This window comes from Dipteris shenzhenensis, chromosome 23 (genome assembly GCF_047967505.1).
Source record: "Dipteris shenzhenensis isolate YYH24624 ecotype China chromosome 23, Dip_SZ_1.0, whole genome shotgun sequence".
Lineage (NCBI taxonomy): Eukaryota > Viridiplantae > Streptophyta > Polypodiopsida > Gleicheniales > Dipteridaceae > Dipteris > Dipteris shenzhenensis.
Genome location: NC_141618.1, coordinates 36,147,830 through 36,174,128, shown reverse-complemented (window position 1 = coordinate 36,174,128; position 26,299 = coordinate 36,147,830).

Below are 26,299 nucleotides of genomic sequence, written 5' to 3'. Positions count from 1 at the left end.
AATATCCAATGAATATGACCTTTTTGCCAGGAAGATCTATCTTTTTCCGTGTCTCTATCTTTTGGTACATGAATATAAGCAATGCAACCAAAAGTTCAAAAATGTGATACGGAAGGAGTCTCCATTGTCCAAGCTGTGATTGGTATCTAACCAGAAGGTGCAGTTGTAGGAAGATGATTTTTCCAGAAGTGCTTCCACCCAAAAGCTTTGAGATAATCCAGAATGAAGGAGCATACATTGCATAGCATCAAGAGCAGTGTGATTCTTATGCTCTGCAAGAGCATTTTGTTGAGGAGAGTATGGAACAATATATTCACGATGAATGCCACACTCAATGCAATAATCATTAAAAAGATTAGAAATATATTCTCCACCATTGTCACTATGAAGGGTCTTGATTCGAAAACTAGTATGAAGTTTCGCAATAGTTTTATATTGCTTGAATACTGATAAGGCCTCTAACTTATGTCACAAGAGAAATACAATTGTATATCTTGACCAATTGTCAATGAAAGAGATGAAATACTTGTAGAAAGACTTGGATGGAGGAAAAGGTCCACATATATCACTGTGAACAAGATCCAATAAAGCATATGAATGAGTTGAACTAGATGCATGAAAGGGTTTTTGATGATGCTTGCCAAGGGCACAATATTCACAGAGGCCCATGTGAGGACGAGCTGGGAGATTCATACCATCCACAAGATCATGACGATTTATAGCAAGTAGCTTGGCAAAATCCGAATGAACAAAATGATAATGCCATAGCTTGCATTCCAAATCACTAGGGGCTGTAACCACATTAGCAATATCATTATTTAAGGAAATTTGAAAGAGGTTACCATTCTGAGGAGCAACTGGTATGGTATGTCCATCTTTTTCAATCTGACATTGTGTGTGGTCAAAGCCAATGAAGAGACCAAGATCAACAAGTCGTGCAACAGAAAGAAGATTTCTCTGAAGATCTGGAACATGGAGAATGCCTCGCAAGACTCTTGTTGAAGAAAAAGTGCCAAGATATAAATCACCAACACCCATGACTTGACAAGTAGTGTCATCAGCAAGATAAACCAATTTATTGTGATGAAGAGCATGATAATTATGTAACCATTGTGATTAATATGTCATATTATCAGTAGCACCAGAATCAATAATAAAAGTGGAACCATCTCGAACATGAAGTATCCTTTCTAGAGAGACATCAGAACATATATGATTTGCCTCTTGATGCATATGGGCATTTTGTTGTTGAGCAGCATATGCTTGAGTACATTCGCGATCATAATGCCTCTTAAAACACCGAAAGGATGGATGATTTCTGCCACAATATTTGCAAGGAGAATTATTGGATAAGCGGGGTTGCTTAGTGGTAACACCATGTTCCTCATCATATTGCCGAGCCCAATAATCAGAGATAACATGACCATGCTTATCACAATAATAACAATGTCTCTCAGGATATTTGAGCCGAGAAGAATTTCCACCTCTATACAGATGACCACCATGTCCATATTTGAAAAAAGGACACTTGCGAGCAACACAAGATGTCTCTGAACCTGCATCATTCATTGTTATCATGATAGATTCATGAGGGTCTTTATGACGCTTGTGTTGTTGAGCGTACTCAATCAAAGAAATACATGTTTGATTAAAATCAATCTTGTTTTTGTTGGAAGGGATGGTAACAATATTATCATATAATGGATCTTGGACTATGTCGAGAAGATAGGTCACTAATTGATTTCATGGAACAGGTGCACCAGCAGCAGTAAGTTGATTGACGATACTCTTGAATGAGTCAATATGAGTTGTCATAGGAGCTCCAACTTTCACAACAACACAAAGAAACTATAGACGCGCTTGGTAGACGCGCAAAATAGCAGGCGCGTCTATAGGCGTTGCTCTAGTAGAGAAATTACGGGTGCGTCTATAGGCACGGCTAAACGCTCGTCTATTTATGCGTAAATCACCGCGTTTATTTGCACGTTAGATCTGAGAAAATACGGGCCCGTCTAACATCCCGTTTATTAGCGCGTCTTTGCGCGTTTATTTGCGCGTTTACACTGAGACTCAGACGCACATTTAGACGCGTAAATAGACGCGCTCCAGAGAATACAGAAAGTGAGATTTTGGTGTACATCATTGCTTTCCAAACATTGCCCATGATTACCAAAGCACATAATTTTTTGCAAGCCCACATATACAAGAATTAAGGGAAATGAGGAGAATGAAACAATATGTAAAATAGTTTTGCCAATATCAATTGTGGGGCTACGGTTCAATCTCATCCTCAATGAGATCAACCCTTGCCAAACTATCTACTTCAAAATCCAAACAAGTGTTTAGATCTACAAATACATTCAACCCACTACTACTTGTGCCACTCATGTGCTCATCGAAATCAAGATCTCCAATGGTAGGCTCGTCCTCACGGGTAATGCCGGCCTCAATATCTATATCTCCTATCTCATGATCATCCTCCTCTCTTGTATCACGGTCATCATCACGTCCATGGCCATGATCATCCTCCATACGCTCCATATTAGTGAATGTACTATACATCACTTTGGAACGTGGCATAATAGGTATGACATGCCACCACCTATTATTATCCACCATTGGTTGATAGACAACGTAATTCAAACACAAATACAATCATGTTACTTTTCTTGCATCAAATATTTAAAAGCGAGTATTTTTATGTGTGTGCAGAGTACTTGTTCACATTGTTGCGGTAGTACTAGTGTGTCCTTCCTACTTTGCCAAAACTTTGTGGAGTCAATAGTTACAAAGCCACTTGCATGGCGTTTGATTGTTGCATTAGGGCCTCTTTCCACCACGTCCTTAAACCACTTTACATCCAAAACATACACAAAGAAGCGTCGAAAGTCAAGCATAATGATATCTTGGATTATGCCACAATAATCATCCATGGCTCCATTGGCTCCCTCAAAGCTAGCAATGACGTCGCAATCTTGTGTGTTTCTCTTATCATCAATCTGTTGTGTTCGAAAATGCTTGCCCTCACACCATATAGCATTGAACATAGTGCACTACACCAAGAAAAAATCAATTAAATAAGCAATCTAAATTATAAAAACCTCCTAACTTATGCATAACATTCTATATACGGACTTTGCTCATGCATCCCCTAGCGTACTCCCATTCTTCCATTGTGATATGCATCCCCTCGTCTTTCTCTGCTTTTGAGCCTCAACCTCCCCTTCATCACCATGAGGTTGGTGAGTTTGTTGATCTAGAGCATGAACTTATTGAGGAAACTAAAATAGGTTCAACATTGTACAAGAAGAGACATTGCTACCACTATTGATAAGACATGCATAGATTGTGTTGATGTTCAATTAGACATTTGGTTTTTCATATAAATTTTGATATATGGACATATTTAAAATATTTAAATGATTTTTTTTCCTATTTGTCATATGGATTTCCCATTAGGTACATATTTCACATGTACTTCATTTGGTTTCTTTGTAATTATAATATAAATAACAATAACTTTCATGTTCATTTGATTTGAACTAAATTTCTATTCCATTAGTGATGATGAAATATTTTGTGGATGTCATGATCTAGCATGTGTATTGAAGATAATTTTCATGTGTAGTCAAGTATGAAAGCCTAAGTATATGTATCTAGTTCATTTTAAAAATTTGTGTTGCATAAATTTGTGCCCTTTTGTAGAATCGATTGTTTTTGGAGATAAAAAAGAAATCCATGCTTAATCTGCAAAGCTTCACACTTTCAAGTCAAAGGACTACAAAACTGCATATGAGCTAGGATGAGACTTTTAGCTCATGAGTAAGGGACCTAAGGCTGCCTTCAACAGGAGATACCAAGGCTCCACGTTTCCCCAAGATGGTAGCTCCATGAGTGGAAAGAAGCCTAAGAATGGAAAAGTTCAGCAAAATCACAAGAAGAATTGGAATGTCAAAGACAACAATGGCTAAAGTGGTTTCTTCGACTTCGAGAAATGTGCCAAATATAACAAAGAAAATCTTATCATGTATAAGGCTACAAGAAGCAAGATGGCCCAAACAGTAGGACGAGTTAGTCTTTAGCTTTTGTAAAAGTGACTTCCATAGTCATTGGGAAAGTTTGAGGATCACTAGTGTGGGGGTTAAAGGTCACTGTGCCTTAACCCCGGTTATGTACAATACTCAAACACATATATAAATGAATGAAAAAGAAGATTAGGGTGGTTCTGCACCCACCAAACTTGTGTGGCTCTCTCTCGCTCTCTCTCCCTCTTCCGTTCTTGCTTCCGTTGAGAGCACTCTCAACTGGTATCAGAGCCTGGGTGATCTAGCTGAGCGTGCGTGAATGCTTGGAAGCTCAGCAGCTCTGTGGGAGGAAGGAGAAGCTCTGTGGGAAGCTTTGTGGGCAACTTTACTTGCATCCGAGTGTGCAGAGACCTTGGAGGAACCTTTGGAAAAGTCACTTTGGCTTTGCGAAGTGGTTTTGAGAGCCTGTTAAGAGCTTTCAAAGAAAAAGTCGTTTTTTGAGCTTTTCCCTGTTCCGTTCGATGACAGAGACTCCGTATTGACTTGTAGAGGCAACTATTGCTTGCTTTTGGTGTCCACATTACTTCAGGAGCTTGGAAACACCTTCATTCTTGAATCTGGGATCATTCCATTGGATTTCTGACTCACTGTGTTAGTTCCTGCGTTTTTTGCCCGGGTGTTGGAACTCAAGTTTGGAGCAACCATTTGCAGATCTGTCAGTTCCGGTGGACTCAAGAGTCCCAAAACTTCTATGTTGCTCATCATTCGCACTCCGGTGGAGTTTACAGATAGCTCTGTTTCCAAAAACGTTTTTCAGTCCGTGTGTTGGACCCAGTGATTGAGACCACGGTTTCCAAAACCGTCTGTCCCATTGTGTTCCGGACGCCCAAAAACCCCTCCCTATCAGTTCTTGCGTGATTCGGTGGAGGATTTTCAGAGTTATAAATCTCTGTGTATTCGATTTCGTCTCTCTGTTATGCATTTTTCATGCTAAGGTTTTGAAACCTTAGATTTATGCCACATGGCAGTGGATAAGTGTTGACTCCCATTTCTCACTCATCGGTTGGGATTTTGGAGTTCTGGCAGAAGAGAGATATTTGCAGATTTTCTTGCTAAGTCCGATTATGCAATGGCGCCCATGTTTTGAAGCATCTCAGGTTCTATTTTCAGTAGCGCTCATTACCGTGGGACTATGATTTCTTGAGCATACCTTATGCAGATCACTCTGGTTGCAGTTTGAGCAGTGTGCGCTCATTCGTGGTATGCATTGGGTTGCAGTGGATGATTTATAGGCCATTTGGATGCATTGCGGTCCTTGTTGGATGCGCTGATAGGCCCAAATTGCCTTGTGGGATGCTATTTTTTATGGACGCTTTGCACATGGATGCTATTTTAAGCTGAGGGACAGCTTTGACACATTGCAGGTGATGCACTGATAGTGCTATGCTCTCTTGGACGAGACATTATTGATGCATATGCCAGTGGACAGTGTTTATGCTTGAGTCATTTGGCACTTATTGGCATTTTCTTTTGGGCCAGATTTGCTCATATGGATGCATAGTATATGCACATGAGTCAGATGCTTTGAGTTTTGAGTTTTGGTGATATTTCACTCTATTGTGGCATACACATTTGGGTGCACCTGGTATTTGGTGTGATTCTCTCTTGCAGGCACTAGCATTTGGGATTTTGCTTTATTTGCATCATGGCATCCTCTTCCATGCCTGAAAAGAAGTTTTTCAGCATTAAAAAGTTTGATGGGACAAACTTTTCTTTGTGGAAAGAACAGATAAGGGATGTGCTTATTCAAAAGAAGCAGATTAAACCCTTGGCAGGGATTGAAGCTAAGCCTGCAAATATGTCTGAGGATGATTGGAATGAGTTGGATGCATTAGCAAAGTCTACTATTAGACTTCATCTTGCAGAGTCAGTTTATTTCACAGTAGTAAATGAGCAGACTACGGAAGATTTGTGGAAGAAACTGTGTGCCACTTATGAAAAGGAAACTGCCTCTAATAAAGTTTACCTCATGAAGAGGTTGTTTGAGCTGCAGATGAAGGAAGGGGTCTCCATTGCTTCTCACTTGAATGAATTCAATATTATTTTCAGCCAGCTTCAGGCTCAGAAAATGAATTTTGATGCAGAGACTAAGGCAATATTTCTCTTATGTTCATTGCCATCCTCATGGGATACCTTCCGTACAGCTGTCAGTAACTCTGCACCTGTTGAAGTACTGAAATTTGATGATGTTGTGGGTAGCTTGTTGGCCGAGGAGATTAGACGGAAGTCTATGGATGGCAACAAGCAGGATGCAGCCTTAAATGTGCAAAGGGGTAGATCACAGTTCAGGGGGAAGTCCCAAGAAAGAGGGAAGTCTCGTAGCAAATCCAGGGCACGGAACATTGAGTGTTACCATTGTGGCAAGAAGGGCCATATGAAAAAGGATTGCTACAAGCTGAAAAGAGAGAAAAAGGATAAGAAAAAGAATGCAAATTGGGGTGCAAATCAAAAGGAAGAGAGTCCAAGGGAGGACAAAGGAAAAGTGAAGATCGAGGAGATCAATGCAGTCACACATGATAGTGACAATGATGTTCTCTTCATGTCTAGTTTATCTGCAGAGTTGCTTACCACTTCAGATGATGCATATTCCCAGGATTGGATTTTGGATTCTGGTGCTTCATTCCATGTTACTCCCCATAGGGAATGGTTCTCCACTTATGATAGTGGAAAGACAGGTTGTGTGCATCTTGGAAATGACTATGCATGTGACATAGTGGGAGCAGGTGACATAAAGTTTTCTTTTGCAAATGGGTCTGCATTTGTTTTGAAACATGTGAGACATGTGCCTAAGTTGACCAAGAGTCTTATTTCAGTGGGTCAGCTAGATGATGCTGGTTTTCACACCACTTTTGGCTTTCAGAGTTGGAAAATTCAGAAGGGCTCTATGCTTTTGGCCAGGGGTGCCAAGTGTGGGACTTTGTATCCCTTACATGTATCAGGGGTATTTGATCATGTTGTTGCAATAACCGAGCAGCCAAGCACTTCTTTGTGGCATTGCAGGTTGGGGCACATGAGCCAGAATGGAATGAAACTCTTATGCCGTTTGGGTTATGTACCGCATTTGAGTTTCTCTGATTTTGAATTTTGTGAGCACTGTCTCTATGGGAAGCAGACTAAATCAGCCCATAAAAGAAGGGGAAAGAAAGAGTTTGAAATGCTTGATTTGGTGCATTCAGACGTATGTGGTCCCATGCCTACACGGTCATTAGGCGGGGCTGAATACTATGTGACATTCATTGATGATGCAACTAGGAAAGTGTGGGCTTATGCTATAGCTCGGAAGAGTGATGTGTTCTAGGTATTTCAGAAATGGCTGGCCTTGGTTGAGAATCAGTCAGCTAGAACGCTTAAATGCCTACGGACTGACAATGGTGGAGAGTATCTCTCTCATGACTTTCAGCATTTCTGTGATACACGTGGGATTAAGAGGGAGCTCACATCCCCTCGTACTCCAGAGCAAAATCCAGTTGCAGAGAAGATGAATCGTACCATTCAAGAAAGGTTGCAATGCATGCTTTCCAATGCAAGTCTTTCTGGTGGTTTTTGGGCTGAGGCAATGAAGACTGCAGTGCATGTGATCAATAGATCACCTAGTAAGAGTTTGGATGGTGGTATTCCTGAAGAGGCATGGAGTGGCAAGAAGCCCTCTTACTCTCATTTGCGTATATTTGGGTGTGAGGCATATGCACATGTGCCAAAAGAGCTTCGAAAGAAGCTAGATCCTAAGTCTAGGAAATGCATCTTTCTAGGTTATGGTGAAAGTGGAGAGATGGGCTATCGTCTCTGGGATCCAGAAGCAAAGAAGATCATACGCAGCCATGATGTGGTCTTCAATGAGAAGAAGATGCATAAGGCACCCATGAGGGATGTGGAAATGAGGAGAATCACTTTCCAGGATGTGAATCCACCTGCACATGTTGATAGACAGCAAGCTGTCCATGCACCAAATGTGCAAGAAATGGTACCACCAAGTACTCCCACAGGTATACAATCAAGGGTAGATGATGGATCATCTATTGGTGGAAATGATGAGCCAAATATGGCTGATATGCAAATGGGACAGCAAGCTGAAATGCCCTTGAGAAGATCATCTAGAGTGTCTAGACCGCCTGATAGGTTTGTTCCAGGAGTAGACTATGTGATGCTTACTGATTGCGGGGAGCCTTCTTGCTACAGAGAGGCTATGATGCGTGAGGATCAACGCAAGTGGGAGTATGCTATGCAATCAGAGATGAGTTCACTTATGAAGAATAAGACTTGGGACTTGGTTTCTTTGCCACATGGAAAGAAAGCATTGCCATGTAAATGGGTCTACAAAATGAAGGTCACAGGTGATGATGTGCCTAGGTACAAGGCCCGTTTGGTTGCTAAAGGGTTCAAGCAAGAGAAGGGTGTGGACTTTGATGAGATATTCTCTCCGGTTGTGAAGATGACCACACTTAGATGCATGCTTGGACTAGTGGCATCAGAGGATATGGAGCTTATGCAGATGGATGTCAAGACAGCTTTCTTGCATGGGGATTTGCATGAGGAAATTTACATGGTGCAGCCGGAAGGCTTTGAAGAAAAGGGCAAAGAGCATTTAGTTTGCAAACTGAAGAAGAGTCTCTATGGTCTTAAGCAAGCACCTAGAGAATGGTATCAGAAGTTTGATGCTTTCATTCGGTCCCAGGGTTTTAGAAGGAGTGAAATTGATCACTGCCTCTACACTAAAAGGGCTAAGGATAATAGCCTGATAATCTTGGCACTATATGTGGATGATATGCTATTGGCTAGCAAGAATACTTATGAGCTAGATGCATTAAAGGCCAAGTTGCATGAGGCCTTTGATATGAAGGATTTGGGATTTGTAGGTCATATTCTTGGTATGCGCATCACGCGTGATCGGAGTAGGAAACTCCGTTGGCTTTCACAAAAAGAGTATGTTACAAAAGTATTACAGCGTTTCAATATGGAGGGGGGGAAGGCAGTGAGTACTCCATTGCCTCCATATGTGAAACTGAGTCATACAGATAGTCCCAAATCAGATGAGGAGAGGGCCATGATGGCCAAGGTTCCTTATGCATCAGCAGTTGGGAGTCTTATGTATGCTATGATAGCTACTAGACCAGACATTGCATTTGCAGTGGGAGTTGTTAGCCGGTATATGGCTAATCTAGGAAAGAGGCATTGGGAGGCAGTTAAGTGCATCATGAGGTACATGAAGGGTACCAAGGAGATGTGCATTTGCTTTGGTAAAGGAGACATGCGTGTACTTGGGTACATAGATTCAGACTATGCAGGGCATGTGGATAGTAGGAGATCCACTTCTGGTTATGTGTTCACCTTTGCAGGTGGTGCAGTGTCGTGGATGTCTCGCGCACAGAAGTGCATTGCTTTGTCTACCACAGAGGCTGAGTATGTTGCAGCCACAGAGGGTTGCAAGGAGGCTATATGGCTTGATCGGCTAGTGGGAGATTTGGGGATTCTTACAGGTGTACCGACATTGCATAGTGATTCCATGAGTGCTATTCAGCTAGCACGGAATCCGGTCTTTCATGCAAAGACCAAACACATTGAGGTCAGGTACCATTTCATCAGGGAGGTACTTGAGGACAAGTGCATAGAGCTTGTCAAGGTTCATACAGATGATAACCCTGCAGATATGCTGACGAAGAGTCTACCGAGTCAGCGGTTTGAGTATTGTCGTGTATTGATGGGCATTGGATAGTATGCTCACTAGTTGTTCTCTCTTAAAGGCACATTGTCCTTTAAGTGGGAGGTTGTGGGGGTTAAAGGTCACTGTGCCTTAACCCCGGTTATGTACAATACTCAAACACATATATAAATGAATGAAAAAGAAGATTAGGGTGGTTCTGCACCCACCAAACTTGTGTGGCTCTCTGTGGCTCTCTCTCCCTCTTCCGTTCTTGCTTCCGTTGAGAGCACTCTCAACTAGGAGGGGGGAACCTCATTCATTTCCGCTATGTTCCAAATCGGTGTGCTAATCCCGATAGGCTCTAAGAGGTCTGAAGATGACAAGTTCAAAGGCCATAATATTGACCAATGCAACCAAGTAGTTACTCCCTTTCACATACATAGTTGCCTTGAATGGAGCCTTGACCAATGTGTTGAAAACACCAATTTGAGGTCCTACCTAAGTACAAGAAAAAAGGTCTAGATCTTACCATTCCAACAATTGGTTCCAAGTTCATTCCTTTGCTTCAAGGTGTTTCTTGTAGGCCCTCCAACTAACTTCGGAGTTTGATTTAGTCTAATGGGGATCACAGAGAAGTAGCTTTCAAATTGGTTAGGATGCAATGAGAATCAAATTATTGTTAAAGGTGTAGATTCCATTATAGTATCCAACATATTATGCTACTTATTGGTGAAGAAAAAGTTTCAATTGCATGCATGGCATAATACACAATGCTAGCTCATGTGTATGCTAACATGTATGAGTGGATGTACAAAAGAAAGTACAAAATATAAAAGGTAAATCTACGAGTACTCTTAAAAGTTACTTCATTTAGAGGTACTTCATAATATATACTTATAAGTTTTTCTTCACCTAGTAGCTTGTATGACTTAAAATATTACAAAATATAAATGAAACATTTTTTAGGTTACCTATGGATACTTTTAGAGATAATCCACTTGTCTTGGACCTTGTCCTTTTCCACTTTGTCTTGGATAAAACTTTTTTTGAAGTGCTTGATCTTCTCTAAGATGATTTCACCAAGCAACATCATTTTCGAGACTCGATACGGATTATACATTCTAGTGATAGCTTCATCAATTTGTCCATCAAAGGAGAAGGCCGGACGGTATAATTTCTTAAAGAGGTTGAAGACATCTATAGGGGGGATGATTAATGTGCAACCTTAGCACTAGGTACATGCAACAACACAAATGAATCAAATCTCTATTTAAAGGAAAGATCAAGAAAATTATTATGAAGCCATGCTCTACACTACTACACACGGATCCTATTGTGATGTTTAAGTACCAACAATTAGCACGCGCGGGGTGCTAATCATCGGTATGGGAAGCGTGTCCCGTAAAGCATCACTATATAGCAACTTTAAGAAAACGTCGCTATATAGCGATGATTTTTAAAGTCGCTATATAGCGACGTTTATCAGAAAGGTAAGTGTCGCTATATAGCGACACTAAGATACTATTTTATAGCGATGTTTTTCAGAGAGCTTTTTTACTCATATAGGCCTTAAAAGTTAGTTTTTTATAATGACAAAATTTTTTTAATTTTTATACATGTTTGATATTTTGAGAGAATAAAAGTATGAGAGCATGTACATCAAGCCTTTGAAGCTCATGCTCATATATTCATGTCCAAGTTTGAGATGAAAAAATTCAATGAAGAGCATTTACATCAACTGTTTCAGCCAAGTCTAACGTGCCAAACAAGTCTATCTCTAACTCTATACCGAGTCGATCTCCTATATCATCATCATACTCTAGCATCGTACGTTCACCTAAAAGTACTTGATCATCTTCTTCAATAAAGTGTGGTGATTCTTGATGATTGTTGTCTTCTTCCTCAATATCGTGATCTCCATCTTCCTCCCGTGTGATGTCATTATGTGCATCTTCCTCTTGGCTCATATTGTGATCTTCATCTTCTTCGCTAGATTCATCAGGATCAATTGGATCTGGCATTGGTAGTGGCATCTCCATATCCACATCTCTATCTTCGAAAATTTGCTTACTTCGTGGTGCAACTTGGATCACGTACCACCATCTTGGATCAGAATGATCCGGATGAAAAACCACCCATATTGAAGATGGGTGCCAGATGTCGTCAATTATATATATGAAATTATGCTTAAGTACATGTATCAATGGATCTTTAAAAATGAAAGCTTCGATTAATTAAATCATTAGTATGCACCTGCTCACAATGCTCAAGAAGAACAAAAGTATCACTTTCATTGGTCCAAAGTTTGGTGGAGTCTATTGCAAAGAAGCTGCTACTATCTTTTCTCACTCTCACATGGGGACTGTTGTAAATAGTTCTAAACCATTTTACATCAAGAATGAAAATACTAAATCATCTGAAATCAACTTCATAGATTTCACGTATGGTTCCACAATAATCCAATTGTGAGGAGAGAAGATTGGTATTTGAAGCACTTGCTTGGCTATCTTGTGTGAAGTTAGCCATGACTCCACAATCATACGTGCCTCTCTTTGGATTGATGTGTTCCACGTGAAAATGTCATCCATATGACCATAATGCACTGTACTTTTTGTACTGTAAAAGAGCATCATTAAACAATGAAGATGCATCTATTTTATAGCGTATATTGCCACAAATAATTACTTAATTACGTCAAGTGGTAAGAAACTTACATGCATCATACATCTAGATGATAGCTCTCACTCGTGCTCGTTTATTGTCTCTCCATCGCATTCGGCTTTACGTAGAGCCAGTTGTAGCCAATCAAGTGACATGTGAGTGGGGAGAAGGGCCAGATCCCATGAATATGGTTGCGATCACCTGTACATTACTCTGAACCTCGTCCTTGCATTTATTATTTCTGCTTTGGCCACTTCACATCTCTCAATCCACTTCTACATCTCAGGGCTAATGAGGATACAAAACTTATTGAATTTCTCCATTTGCTCTTTGCTCATCCTTCTTTCAATCCCTTTTCCTTGGAGAACCTCACTAACGATGCGATCATCATCCTTGTTGTGCTAAGCTTGCAGCATATCGGGATCTGTGGATGCAAGAAACTCTGTTTTATATACTAATGACTATTGCACAAGCCATCCCTCTGCCATGCTTGCTTCTGGTCTTGCTCTTTGTCTTACAAATCCCTTTAAAGTTTTGAAAAACCACTCGAGAAAAAACATCCATCGACTATGAATGCTACCTGCAATAGCCACCTCATCAACTATGTGCACAAGCAAGTGGACTTCAGTTGTCATAATGCTCGAGGGAAAGTGCTTCTCAAGCAAGCCATTCCTCTGCCATGCTTGCTTTTGGTCTTGCTCTTTGTCTTACAAATCCCTTTAAAGTTTTGATAAACCACTCGAGAAAAAACATCCATCGACTATGAATGGTACCTGCAATAGCCACCTCATCAACTATGTGCACAAGCAAGTGGACTTGAGTTGTCATAATGCTCGAGGGAAAGTGCTTCTCAAGCAAGCATACTTCTTCGATGGATTCCACCCTAGCCTTCTCGATGCTTGATATGGAGATCTCTTTTTGAGATATCCACCTATTTCACATGTCCATGTAAGATATTTTCATAATCAGTCTACAGATTAATCAGCTTAAATTGAAGAAAATACAATCAATGCGATTTGATAGTAAGCATATCTTACAATACCACTGATCTTGAATATAGCATTTCTAACATCTTCTTGTAAGCACCCTTTTATTGTAATTGGGAGGATGAACTATCAAAGCAACAAAGAAATCATGTCGACAATATAATATAGTCATAATTACACTAACACATCATGATTATCAGTACATTAATTCTACAGCTTAGTATACCTGTAAGACCTTGTGCCAATCATGGGACTTGAGCCCACTAAGCTTATTGTCCTTTGAAAATGCTCCTTTCAAGCAACGCGTGTACCCTGTCGGTGTTTGAAAAGAGGCAATGTCCGCCTTGACCGCTGCCTCCTCCCTCGTAGAGAGAATCCACGTTGCTTTCGGCAGGACAACTTTTCCCGGAGCATGCACTTGGGGCCACAAATGAGACATCCGAGAGACTATAGTCTTGCTCAAAGTGTGAAGGTATATGCGTACCCTCATCAGCCTCCTCATCCTGTTTTAAGATTTCGTGTAAATATAAGATCTTGTCTCAAGGTTTCATACCATAATGGTATCCAATATTAACCGTGAATTTAAATAGCTTTGACTTACTGATAATCCATCAACACGTGCAACACCAATGGTGGGTACTGGTTCGGGCTCCTCCCCATATATCCGCAAGTGGCACATGATAATACAACGTTGATGTCGTACTTCTCGCTTGCAATGAGTGCAATGACAATATAACCTCTCCGTAAGCCACTTTGTGCTCCCGGGCATTGGTGCATCATCGGATGAGCTTCCACTCGTCCCTTCCATAAAGTGTCTTGAAGCGTCGCAAGAGGAGACATCATGATCTCTATGCTCTAGAGGACTTTGATTCCTCTCTGGCGACACCTGAAGGGACTACCCCTGGTATGAATTCTCTCGGACGTAGCACTGTGACTACCCCTTGTCCGTCGACTCCTCTCGGATGTAGCACTGCGACTACCCCTCGGGGAACTCCTTTGCTAGCAGCACATGGCTTTGTCGGGAGTCCCGACGAGTTTGTAGCATAGATGATCGATGACGAGGCAACAAGATTCTTCTCTTTGCTATCTTAGAGGACCTCAGTAATTCCCTCTCCTACACCGACGGTTGGACATACTGCCCAACCGTCCCCTCGTGCCCCTTCTACTGAGGGGTCATCACCTGCATGTGCCTATCGTAAGGGAAGGAAGAGTAGGAGGGGCCGCTTATGTTGTGCTGACTCGGGAGATTTAGACGAGTCAGCACACTCACATCCCTACAGGTCTCCACTTGGTCCCGAGACACAGTATCAGTCAGGTCCCTTGCCCTCTCCTACTCCCACTATTGCTCCTCACTCGGAAGCGCTCGCACAGCTTCCACTCCTTCTGACTCTGCCACTACCATCAGTCCTCCTTACCCAGTCGAGGATCTCCTATCAAATCACGGCTGTCGGAGAAATAATAGAAGATAGAAAGGCCAAAGCAGTGATGGCCACCATGAGGCGGTTTATGAGCCATCACTTCAAGAGCAGCATTGCTACCGATTGGCGGTATCAAGATGACCAAAAGAAGCAGGTGGTCATCGATGAATTAAAACAAAAATACCCTAACGTGCCAAATTGGGATTTTAATGAGAATTATATGCGAGAGCACATGGGTTTGGTCTTGAAGCTCATCGTAGATCAACCTTGCGTACTTCCATCGCAAAGGGGATGGCTAAACCCAGCTGGGCAGACAAAGTTGATTGTAAGTTCTTCAAGAAGAAGAATAAGGACCATCTTGAAATGTTCCAGGGTCAGAGGAGGGCTGCAAGGAGACGGATGGACACCATAGGTACTTCGCACTTTGGTGCAGGCGGACGGTTGGCGTTTGAGAAAACCATGGTAAGTCTACTTCTTCTCATTTAATGTATTGTTCTATTTGTTTTGCTACATATTACATGCACTTTATCTAACTCTAACTCTCGTAAATGGGATCCACAACAAGCTGCAATGGGTCAGAGAGACGCGACGCGCATTTCGCATAGGATCAAAGCCGTGGTTTATTGAGTAAGAGGCAATGGGAGCGACGGTCGATTGGGCTGAGGTGGCTGCTAGCACGGTATAAGTCTACTCCTACTTGTAATCTCACTTTTAAAATTGTTTTATTCTTTAAGTTCTAATCTAATTTTCAATTTATATGGTTCACTCTTAGGGTCAAAGCTCGGCGTCCCATCGCCAGAGGCGAGCGATCACCAGGGCCAAGGATCAGACGCACGTGACGAGGGTCAGGGAGAAAGCGTAGCTCATGAGGACCAAGGATCAAGCCAACAAGAGGAGGATGAGGACGAGGACGACGAGGATGATTCGAATGAGTATAGTAGTAGTAGTAGTAGCATTTTGCATATACTTCGCCATGTATGTCATTTTGTATATCCGCTCGTTTGAGCGATTTTGTATCACCCTTTTCGAAAGGGTAATTTTGTAACAAACAATGTTGTATATGTTCGACATGTATATGCTTTTGTTGCTCGATCATTTCATTTGAGCAATTTTGTATCACCCTTTTCGTAAGGGAAATTTTATAATAAAAAACTTTTTTTTGTAATTACAAAAAAAAAAACATTAGTGGGGCAAAACAGGGCTTGCTATGGCTCTGTTTAGTTCCACTAATGCTTTTTTTTAAGTTTTATTAATCGTCGCTATATAGCGACGTTTACCAGTGTCGCTATATAGTGATGATTATCAGTGTCGCTATATAGTGACATTTATCAGCGTTGCTATATAGCGATGCTTTATAGCGACCGTTCTTTTTCGATGCTTTTAACGACTTTAATAACGATGTTTGCACCCGTTTTATGAAAAAAAATTAATGTAAAAAGCATCGGTATTTTCGTCGAAAAAGGGCCTATGCCTTGTAGTGCTAATAGTAGGTACAAGGCCTACAATAGGAGGACTATAGCACGTTCAGAGTCATATGGAGTGAAATTGTTGGTAGTCTAGATATGGATATTATAAACAAGGAAAGAAAAAGGCAAAAACATAGGTTTTTGGGATCTAGGAAGGCTGTGGAAAAAATTCAAGAAGAAACAAACAACAAGACCAAAAATTCATGCTACAAATTCAAGCTATTGCTTAAGAAAAAAATCATGGATTTGGATGCATACAACAGCTATTTCTCAAAGATAAGAAGGCTCTAAGCTTGAGCTATTATTTAAGACAAGATTTATAAGTAGACAACAAGATGATGATATGATGACTTGGTTATCATGTTATATGAAGTTTGATATACATAGCTATGGTCGTGCCACTACTAGTTCTCTCTATACCTGGAGAAATGTCATAGCCATGAAGGCACAACAATTGAAATCCCATCGCTATGTTGTTTATATCGTATACATCTAACTCACTAGCCCATGCAATTCCATTCTTCATCCAATTCAATTTAGAATAACAATTTCTCTCTCACCAAACCCATATCATCCTCGTCATTGTCTCTCTTCCAATCACCCATCTCACTTTTGAAGTAGCACGATATTCCTAGCCTCTCTAATCGATCCACGATCCACAAATGCTCGAACAAATCAATAGGCTATACATTCGGCCCTACTTTAGCATTGCATGCTTTAGTGAGTCCATCATCATACTAGTATTAGAGTATCTTGTTTACTAAAATATGTAAGCTACGTTGTCGTGGTCAGCTTACAAAATGAAATAATTCAAGCTATGAGTTCTGTAAATGTTGTCTGCTCGATGCTACAAAAAATAACTGCATTGTCAAATTGTCAAGGTTAGATATTCGAGACACTTTTGGTCTTCACTGTACTTCAGTGCACAAGCGGTAGACGTTGGTGAGAAAATAAATGAACCATTCTTCAACTACATCTTCAAAATCCTATTCCAATCCAAATCGTTAGGAACATTAACTCAGAAATGAGAACAATCAAAGTCCACACAACTACTCACTTGTTTTGCTTCCTTATGCGCTCTTCTTGCATATGAATCACCATCTATGCATCATAAGGAAGTTCCAGATCGAGGTCTTTTGCATCTTGCAACATCGCGGCGGGTAAAACGATCTCAAACTGGATTGGCTTATAGTCATCCTCTTCTGTTTAGATTTTGGGCACAATACTGTGGATAAATTCCAAACCTGAGAAATAGAGTATAAACCTTTACAACACCGTGCTTGTGACCGCTCTTTATTGACTGAATCTAGCGCACAACATGATTGATAGATAAAAAAACTAATGCCATATACGATCAACACCTCTCTTCATATTCTCCTCGCCCATGTTCCACGTCTTTAAGGCCACCACGCAAGCAACAGTGCTGCAAATTCCATTATAAGCGAGAAACAACTCTTTATCACCCTTGGGAACCTAGCTCCTCTTAATCCATTCGACAGAATTTAGGAACTAAGGTCTTCCCTTTCCATTTAAATCTGGCACTAATGCAACCCAGGCTGTGTCCTAGGCAAAAATAGATATCTCGCAAAGGGTCATGGAATGAAACATCGGCCTGATTGTCTCGATCCACTCTTGCTACATTATCTCCAACTTGTAGAGAATATAGACCAGGAAAATTAGCTTGTATGCAGCTAACTTTCTTTAATGGATGTAGGAATTGACAATCACAAAAAAACAATTGAATTCCACAAGGACTAGTAGCATAGTTAGCTCTCCTTCGGTGGTTGAGGCCAATGGTTGAGGTAAAACCATCGTAGCATAAAAGTTATATGAAAATTACCTACAAGTGAACTTCTTGACTTGGAGCTTCCTCACTCGAGCATTGACCAAGCTGTATTGATATTGACTGCAGCTGCTATTTAGCAACATACATAAGTAGATACCCTTTATGCTTCCAATATCTTTGTAGAAAAGATGTGTCTACTGGTTACTACATTTGTGGGAGGAACATATTTGACATGAAGAAATGATTGTGGCTGGTTACCTGGAAGTGCTTCTATGGAATTGCTAGAGCACTCTTTGTCATAGGAAAATGCAGATATGTCATACTGTAAAAAAACTACGAAGGTGGGTCGAAATTGCGAAGGTGGGTGTGGAGTGAGTCCCGATATTAGTGTTGGCATAATTGTAGAACCGGTTTGTGATTGAGGTGTCAATCTATCAGTTGGAGTAAGGAAGTCGAGAGAGACTATAACCATTGGTCGAATGCAATTCTCTTTTATAGACTACCTCTAGCACTAGTGCTAGTTCATGGTGGTCTTGCAATTGGGTGTTGAGGGGCTTGAACATGCATTGGAGGCATGAGGCAGAGTAGCACAGAGCATGGCGATAGTGCAAGGAGGCTGTGGGAGGGAGAAGGGCAATGGAAGGGGAACAGAGAGCCATGGCAATGTCATGGAACAATGAAAAACAACCGGTTTACAATTCTAGCGAGAGCAAGAGCTATAAATGAAGATGGCAGAGACGTGATGTGCCAATCTCTTGAGACGAGGTTTTCCCAGCTTGTAGGGGGAGATGAGTGGAGGTGAACATAGGGATAGAGAGAGGGAGGCGACAGGTTTGCAGGTGGAGGGGAAGGCAGTTATTTCTACATAGGAAAGGAGGTCAAAAGAATATTAGAAGATTAAACTAGGTTGCAGTAGGCAACCTTTTCATCATCGAGCATATAGCTACAAACTCGAAATTGAACTTGAATCCTAGCATTTTATCAACTTCCTAAAGAATAAAAGCGGATGAGTAGAAATGTGGACATGAGACATGCCACAGGGTCCATTAGGACCCGATCCTCTTGGAAATGTCAGGGGTGGTGATTGGTTATTGAGTTGGCCATATTGTTTGGATCTTTGATTATTTATGGAATATGACAAGTGGTTGAACTAGAGATCAATGCTACCTACACAAAATGGACGATGTACTTGTATAACACTACTATGATGTCCGGCAAGGGCAAGGTACCACAAGCAGTATCATACAACTACTCATGCTCGCAGTATTTTAAAAAAAGGCTTGTAGGTTTTGGCGCAAATCTGGGATGCTTCAAAAGGACATTGGATGCATATCGGAGAGATTAGTTGCAAGTTCTCTCTCACAGTTAAAGAGATAGCCTTGATGCACACGGTCTTACAGAATTTGCTTTCTCTTTGGCCCACGAACGGTATTAATTTGGTAAATGTTTGTACTTCACAATGATATTTAGGGGAAGTTTATCTCAAAAAGGTTACGGCTAAAAGTCTCTATAAGAGTTTAAATGAGGCTATGCTAGGATGCCTTGATTTTAACAAGAAATGGGGACTAAGAAGATCGCTCAGTTGGTAACGCAAGAGATTCAAGGAAATTTGGTTTGGTTGCAAGCTAGATAAACTAAGCTTCCTCAAATGGAAAGTTATATAGTTCACCTAAGACTTAATCATCTTCTTCAATAAAGTGTGGTGATTCTTGATGATCGTCATCTTCTTCCTCAATTTCGTGATCTCCATCTTCCTCACATACAATGTCATTACGCGCATCTTCCTCTTGGCTCATATTGTGATCTTCATCATCTTCGCTAGATCCATCTGGATCAATTGGATCCAGCATTGGTAGTGGCATCTCCATTGTTGAAGTTGAGGAGAATCTCGATGTGGTTGCGGAAGCCGCCGTTGCTCTAGATTGGTCTAGTGCAACTTTGGACAAGGGAAAGCACAGAGCAGAATAGAGCAGACGACAGAGTTGGTTGTGGTTCCCTAAGTAGGCGGGACATCATCCCCCATAGGACAGCTAGAAGAGGAAGAGGAGGAAAAGCTCCCGATTCGTGCCAAACTGGCTAAAAGGTTTACTGTCAATCCCACATGCCTGCTCTGCTCTAGCGCGATGGAGGATATAATGCATTTGTGTTGAACATGCCCTACTATCAGGTATTATGGACTATAGTGAGCAGAACAATTCATTCTTCCGGTCTCATGTCAAAATTTCAGATTAATTGGAAGCTCTGTGTGTGTTGGGAGATACGGTGGCTTGCCCTTCTACCTTGATCACTTGTTGGCCCTATATCAGGTTAGGATTGCTTCTATTGATCTCAATGACCAGAAACAACCTTGTGTTTCAGAATGTTCCTTCCAAGGGTCATACTGAAGCTCAGCTTTTTGCTGCCTAGGGGATGTAGGGGAAAGAGAGACCAAGTGGTGGGTGGATGGTTATCTCTTATCTCGGATATTTTTTGATACGCCTTGTTAGGCGGTTGCCTTTATGCTCCTTGTAGCATCTGCCCATTTTATACGATTCAATCAATGGTTTCACACCCAAAAAAAAGAAAAGAAGGCAATTCAAGGCCCACAAGACGCTGAGAGCGATCCACAAACCAGTCGCTACAGCGAGGAAAAGACACAGATGACGGACGACACAACACGTAGCCGCCCGCTAGGCCATACAGGAAACACTATTGCGAACATCAAGAAAAGAATCGTGCGGCTGGCGCAGAGGAAGCAGCCGCACAGTGAAAAGACATCCCGCGAGGCACGGACTCTCAACCGAGATGCAAGGCCGACGGGCATACGACCAAACAGCAAACAACGATGATAACGGGTCACGGGTCGCCTTGGCATCTAAACAGCAAACAACGGGTCACGGGTCGCCTAAGAATCGACAAAACGAATTCACGATAAAAAATGGGAGGGCTCCAGGTTGACACATCGTAGCTTACCTTGCCATGTCCTCAAGGCTCAAACTAGTAGCGCATGACCAATTTTGTGAGTTTTGAATCTAAGCTTAATTTTTTAATTCATCCTCCCCTTAAATTTCAAGGGTAATGCTTTTATTAGCACTACCCCGTTAGGGTGAGAGCTCTAGCTACTACAAAGTTTTTATTTTAGAGGCCCTTTGAAAGTGGATCAACTCGAGTTACACTCCCCCACTTGAGGAGAGTGCTCTAGGCACGTGTGTGCCCCTTGTTATTTGTGCTAGACTTCTATTGTCACTTTTCAAAAATTGAACCCCAACAAATATATGAATCAAAAATTTATCGCATGACTTTGTGAGTTCTCTCTTTCTTAACATTAAAGTAATTATCACTACAACCTTCAAGATATAATAAGCTGAGTTGAATGTTGGTAAACTTGTCCTTCAATAATGCATTCAGCATGGTCTTTTATTTTGCTTCGATAGCTCTCGCTTGCGGTCAAGAACATGCATAAAAGACAACTATTTTAGTTACGTAAAGTTGTAAGTTATATAGGATTTGTGTTGTGAAAATGGAACTCTACATATTCAATTAATGCAGAGGAGTGTTGACCTTTCCAAAGAACTCAAAATAATAAATTTTGAACTTAAGAAACACAACAAGACAAAGCACCCATAGACGCGCGCACAGATGCGTTTACTGAACTAAATAAAAAACTTACGGGCGCGTCTATTTGCACGTCTATTTTCACATCTGGAGACCCGCGTCTAATTGCGCGTCTATATATCAGACACACACGCGTATAAACGCGCACTTAGATGCATAAATAGACGCGCTTATAAACACGTTTATAGACGCAAATATAGATGCAAGTCGAACAGACAAACGCGTATATAAATGCGTTTTTAAACGCACTGATAGATGCGCTTTATTATTTTTTTAAAAAAATTTTACAGAATGCTGTGTATGTTGTGTATGCTATATAGTTACAAGAATCCCATATCCACATTGTGTAATTCAATTCTTACAGCCAACCGCATTTTAATTACAATTCCAAATAAAACATTACAACTCCAAAACGCAATAAAATTGAAAGCTCAAAAAGTGCTTGTATATACATATAGCACAAAGCTAAGCCATGTCATGTGGCTTCAAGTACAAAAGTAAGAGGAGTGTATATACAAGAGACACAAAGCCAAGCTAGTGGCTTTAAGTACAAAAAAGAGTAGCTAGCACTACTTGTATGACTAATCTATGTTCTCCAAGTCCTCGCTCCCTTCCACGCTCCCTTCTGCACTCCCTTCTGCGCCTCCTTCCTCCTTTTCCTCATCGTCTTATGCACGGGCCTATAAACAAGGGACAACATATATCAATGTATGAAAAATCAAACCTTTACTTATAATTTTGGCATTATTTAATTACTTTCAAATACCTGGGGAGCCGCTCCAGTAGCCCGGGTATACTGCTCCTCAGTAATCAACCCGTCATCATAGAAGTGCGTCCATGTATCTCCTCTGCGATGGTGGCGGTGGTAGGCTGTCTCCATAGGGTATCTGCCCACTATCTCAAGTTGCATGACGACACACTTTGCGGAGGGATTAGTACAAAGAAACAACCTCCAAATAAACTACATAAGCAATATAATTTGAGATCGATACTTACAAATTGGGCCTCCCATGATTCAACACCCCCTGCTCCAAAATGCGCGCTTTCATATTTCTCCATCTGAATCCTCCGTGCCTCCACGTGCTGCAGACTGGGGTCCTCCCTTACTAACTTCATTGCCTTCTTCCACTCACACTTGTGAGCGGTGTGGGGCGGGCCCCTTGGTGGTTGACCTGCCTCAAGCCTGGCAAGCTCCGCTAGTGCTTGCCTCTTAAGCGAAGATCTTTTATTGCCAAGTATCGTAACAATCTTTGACTTGGCCCATTTATCTATGAACTGGCGATTAGGGGGGTTAGGATACCTAGAGCAAACAGTAGCGAGGGTCTCATCAGCCAACCTCTTTGGGTGGTCTTTGTAGTGGATAAAGCAATCTCTGTAATTGTTAGCAATTACAGAGTGCATGAAGGCCATGATGTCCTTTCCCCGCGCATCCATCAAGATGCCTCCTGTCTGAGTGATGTCATAATAAATTGTACGATCACCCAGAGGCACGTCTAAATCATCTGAATCATCATCCTCCCCACCGCCACATGGCCCAAAGCACTGTGCCATGCATCCCCCACTGCTCTCCCTGCTACTACGCGTGCTACCCTGTCATGTCGAGCTCATACGCTGGTCACTCGTAGCTGGAGACTGCACGAGACTATGCTGACCACTCGTAGCTGGAGAACTGAATCTCGACGGCACAAGAGTACGTCGACGGCTCTACGAGATAGAAGGACCTCCTGACGGCATGGGGGAAGGGGCATAAGACGGGATGGCAGAAGGGACATAAGATGGCATGGGGGAAGGGGCATAAGACAGTATGGGGGAAGGGGCATAAGAAGGGGCATAAGATGGCTGTGGTGACTCCGCTGGGGTGATCTCAGGCGGTGTGGGGTGGCTTGGAGTCTGTAGTGCCGACTCCTGGGGAGTGTTTAGAGTACCCGTCATATACCCGTATAACTCTGCAGGACTAGGAGGGTGCCCTAAAAGATTATATAAGTCCTTCCAAATAGATTCCCAGGGATCAGGTGAGCTGGAAGCGCTTCCTGGCCACATGTTAAACTGGAAAAAAGGAAAAAAATCTATTACTGATGAGCTGAGAAGAAAGGGGAAGGGAAGAGAGGCTTACTGTCAGAGCACGTCTATAGACGCGTCTGATTTGCATGTCTATAGACGCGTCTAACAGAGCGTCTAACAGAGCGTTTAACAGAGCATCTAACAAAGCATCTATCGACGCGTTTGTCTGTGTCTGCAAACAGGCTAGACGCGCGTTTAGCCGTGCCTATATACGCGCTTTTAGACGCGCCTATAGACGCACTCCGACAGACGGGATTCCTAAAAAGTAGAAAAGGACATTGCACCCGACACACAAACATGACACTGATACCCAGATCATGCGCTTCTTGGATACGAGAAAGTACAAATCTAAAGAGAGCAAACTTCCAAACAAGATCAACTGCAAAAAGACTGACTTGGATAGAGGTATGGAAGGTTCTTCTTTCTTTTTCAAAGTTGCTTCTCCTCCTTGTTCGTTCTCCTCTCCTTTAAGCTTAGAAGTGTGTGTGGGTGCCTTCCTCTTAAGTGTAAGCTTGGAAGTAAGTATGGGAGCCTTCCTCTTAAGCGTCGAAACTATGGATCTGCTAATAAGGAAGGAAGCAAGCCATGTGAAGTATAAGTAATGTGAAGAAAAGCAAAGCGAGCGCGCTAAAAAGCAGGTTTAAAAGCCGCGTCTATAATCGCATCTAATAGCACGTCTATAGGCACGTCTAAATACACAGAGTAGACACGCTTTTAGATGCGCCTTTAGATGCGATTTTAGATGCGCTTTTAGATGCACCTTTAGACGCACCACAGAGTTTAAATTAAACATTTGAAGAAGAGCAAATTTGGTGGGTTGTTTGTTTATAGGATATCTTCACTTCAACAAGTAGCTCCAGTGAGGATGAATCCCTCCGTATCCACCATCATGAAATGTGGTTGGAGCAAAAAATCAAATGTCTATGTGATCGATGTCGAGGAAACATGTATCATGCATGCAGGATTACACTCAATCATATCTCAAAGTATGGAGAATGGGATGTGACCATAAACAGGGTAAGGGTTTGTAAGTTAAGGTTGATTGAGATACCTATGGGTGCTCATATGTTTGAGTTATGATCCCGTTTTAATTTGATACAGGATGCTGTGCCACACCCGCATATGTTACCCTATGCTCACCGTGAGGAGGCGAAGCGTCGACGATATGAGGTGCGATCTTCAAGAGGGACCATTACGGATGCATGGAGTGATGGTGATAGTAGCCCTCTGCCATTACCTCATGAAGCCGTGAAGGAGGAGGTGCTTGATGATATGGTGCGGGATTTATATGTCCATCAAGGGAGGGATAATAGCATGGAGCAGGATGATCTTTTTACTGCAGCATCGACTCCACTGTTTGAGGAGTGCACATTCTCTGTTCTACGTGCCTCCCTTGAGTTACTAAACTTGCAACCCATCTATGGATGGAGCAATGCAAGTTTGAATGCATTACTCAAGTAAGCTTTAAAGTGGATTTTGCAAACATGGTGAATTATGCTAGTGGGTCAATTACTCGAATGCTTTTCTTCATTTATGGTCTTCACGTGCAGGCTATTGTGTAAAATGCTTCCAAGGGAGAATAAACTACCGACCTCAAGAGATATGGCAAGGCAACATGTGACCTCTCTTGGAGGATTAGATTACAAGCACATCCATGCATGTGTCAACGATTGCGTTTTGTTTCGTGGACTACATAAGGATGCAAGAGAGTGTCCTACTTGTGGAGAGGCAAGATATAGAGCAGATCTCAAAACCTTGGATGTGCCTCGTAAGGTATTGCGACATTTTCCCATAATCCCTCGCATCCAACATGTGTTCAAGTGCAAATCTATTGCAGAGCTCATGTCATGGCATTCCTCCCATCGATCAACCGATGGCAAGTGGAGAACTCCCGCGGACTCTCCTGCGTGGAAGCATATTAAAGACACATGGCCAAGCTTCAAGGAAGAACCTAGGAGCTTGAGACTTGGATTGGGTATGGACGGTGTGAACCCATTTGGTCTCAAAAGCACGTCTTACAGTGTATGGCCAGTGGTATTGGTGAATTACAATCTTCCACCCTCTATGGCTATTAAGAAAGGACATGTTATGCTATCCCTTCTAATTCCAGGGAAACATAGAGTCAAAAACCCTGATGTTTATTTGGAGCCTTTGATTGATGAGCTAGAGGTATCGAGGTGCATGATGTGAGCAGGCCTCCCTCGTCGCGAGACTTCAATTGCAAAGTAGTCTTGATGTGGACGATGCATGACTTCCCAGGCTATGGCGAGTGTTCAGGTAAGCATTGCATTTTTAATTATGAATAGGCAAAGGATGTGGCACCCTAAACCCACCTTCCACTCTTAATTGCATCTATTGTTCAGGTCTCACTACATCGGGTTACCATGCATGTCCTGTTTGTGGTCCTTTGCTAGTTGCCTCATGGGCAGATGCATTGAATAAGGTCATCTATGAGAATCACCATCGATTTCTCCCACCTGATCATCCTAGATATGTTGCCCCTTGGAATGAAGTCCTCCCACAATCACTCACCACGGGAGATTGGATGAGAATTTGGGATGGTTCCATGACTCCTCCACCACTTGGCATGAGCCAGTAAGGGTT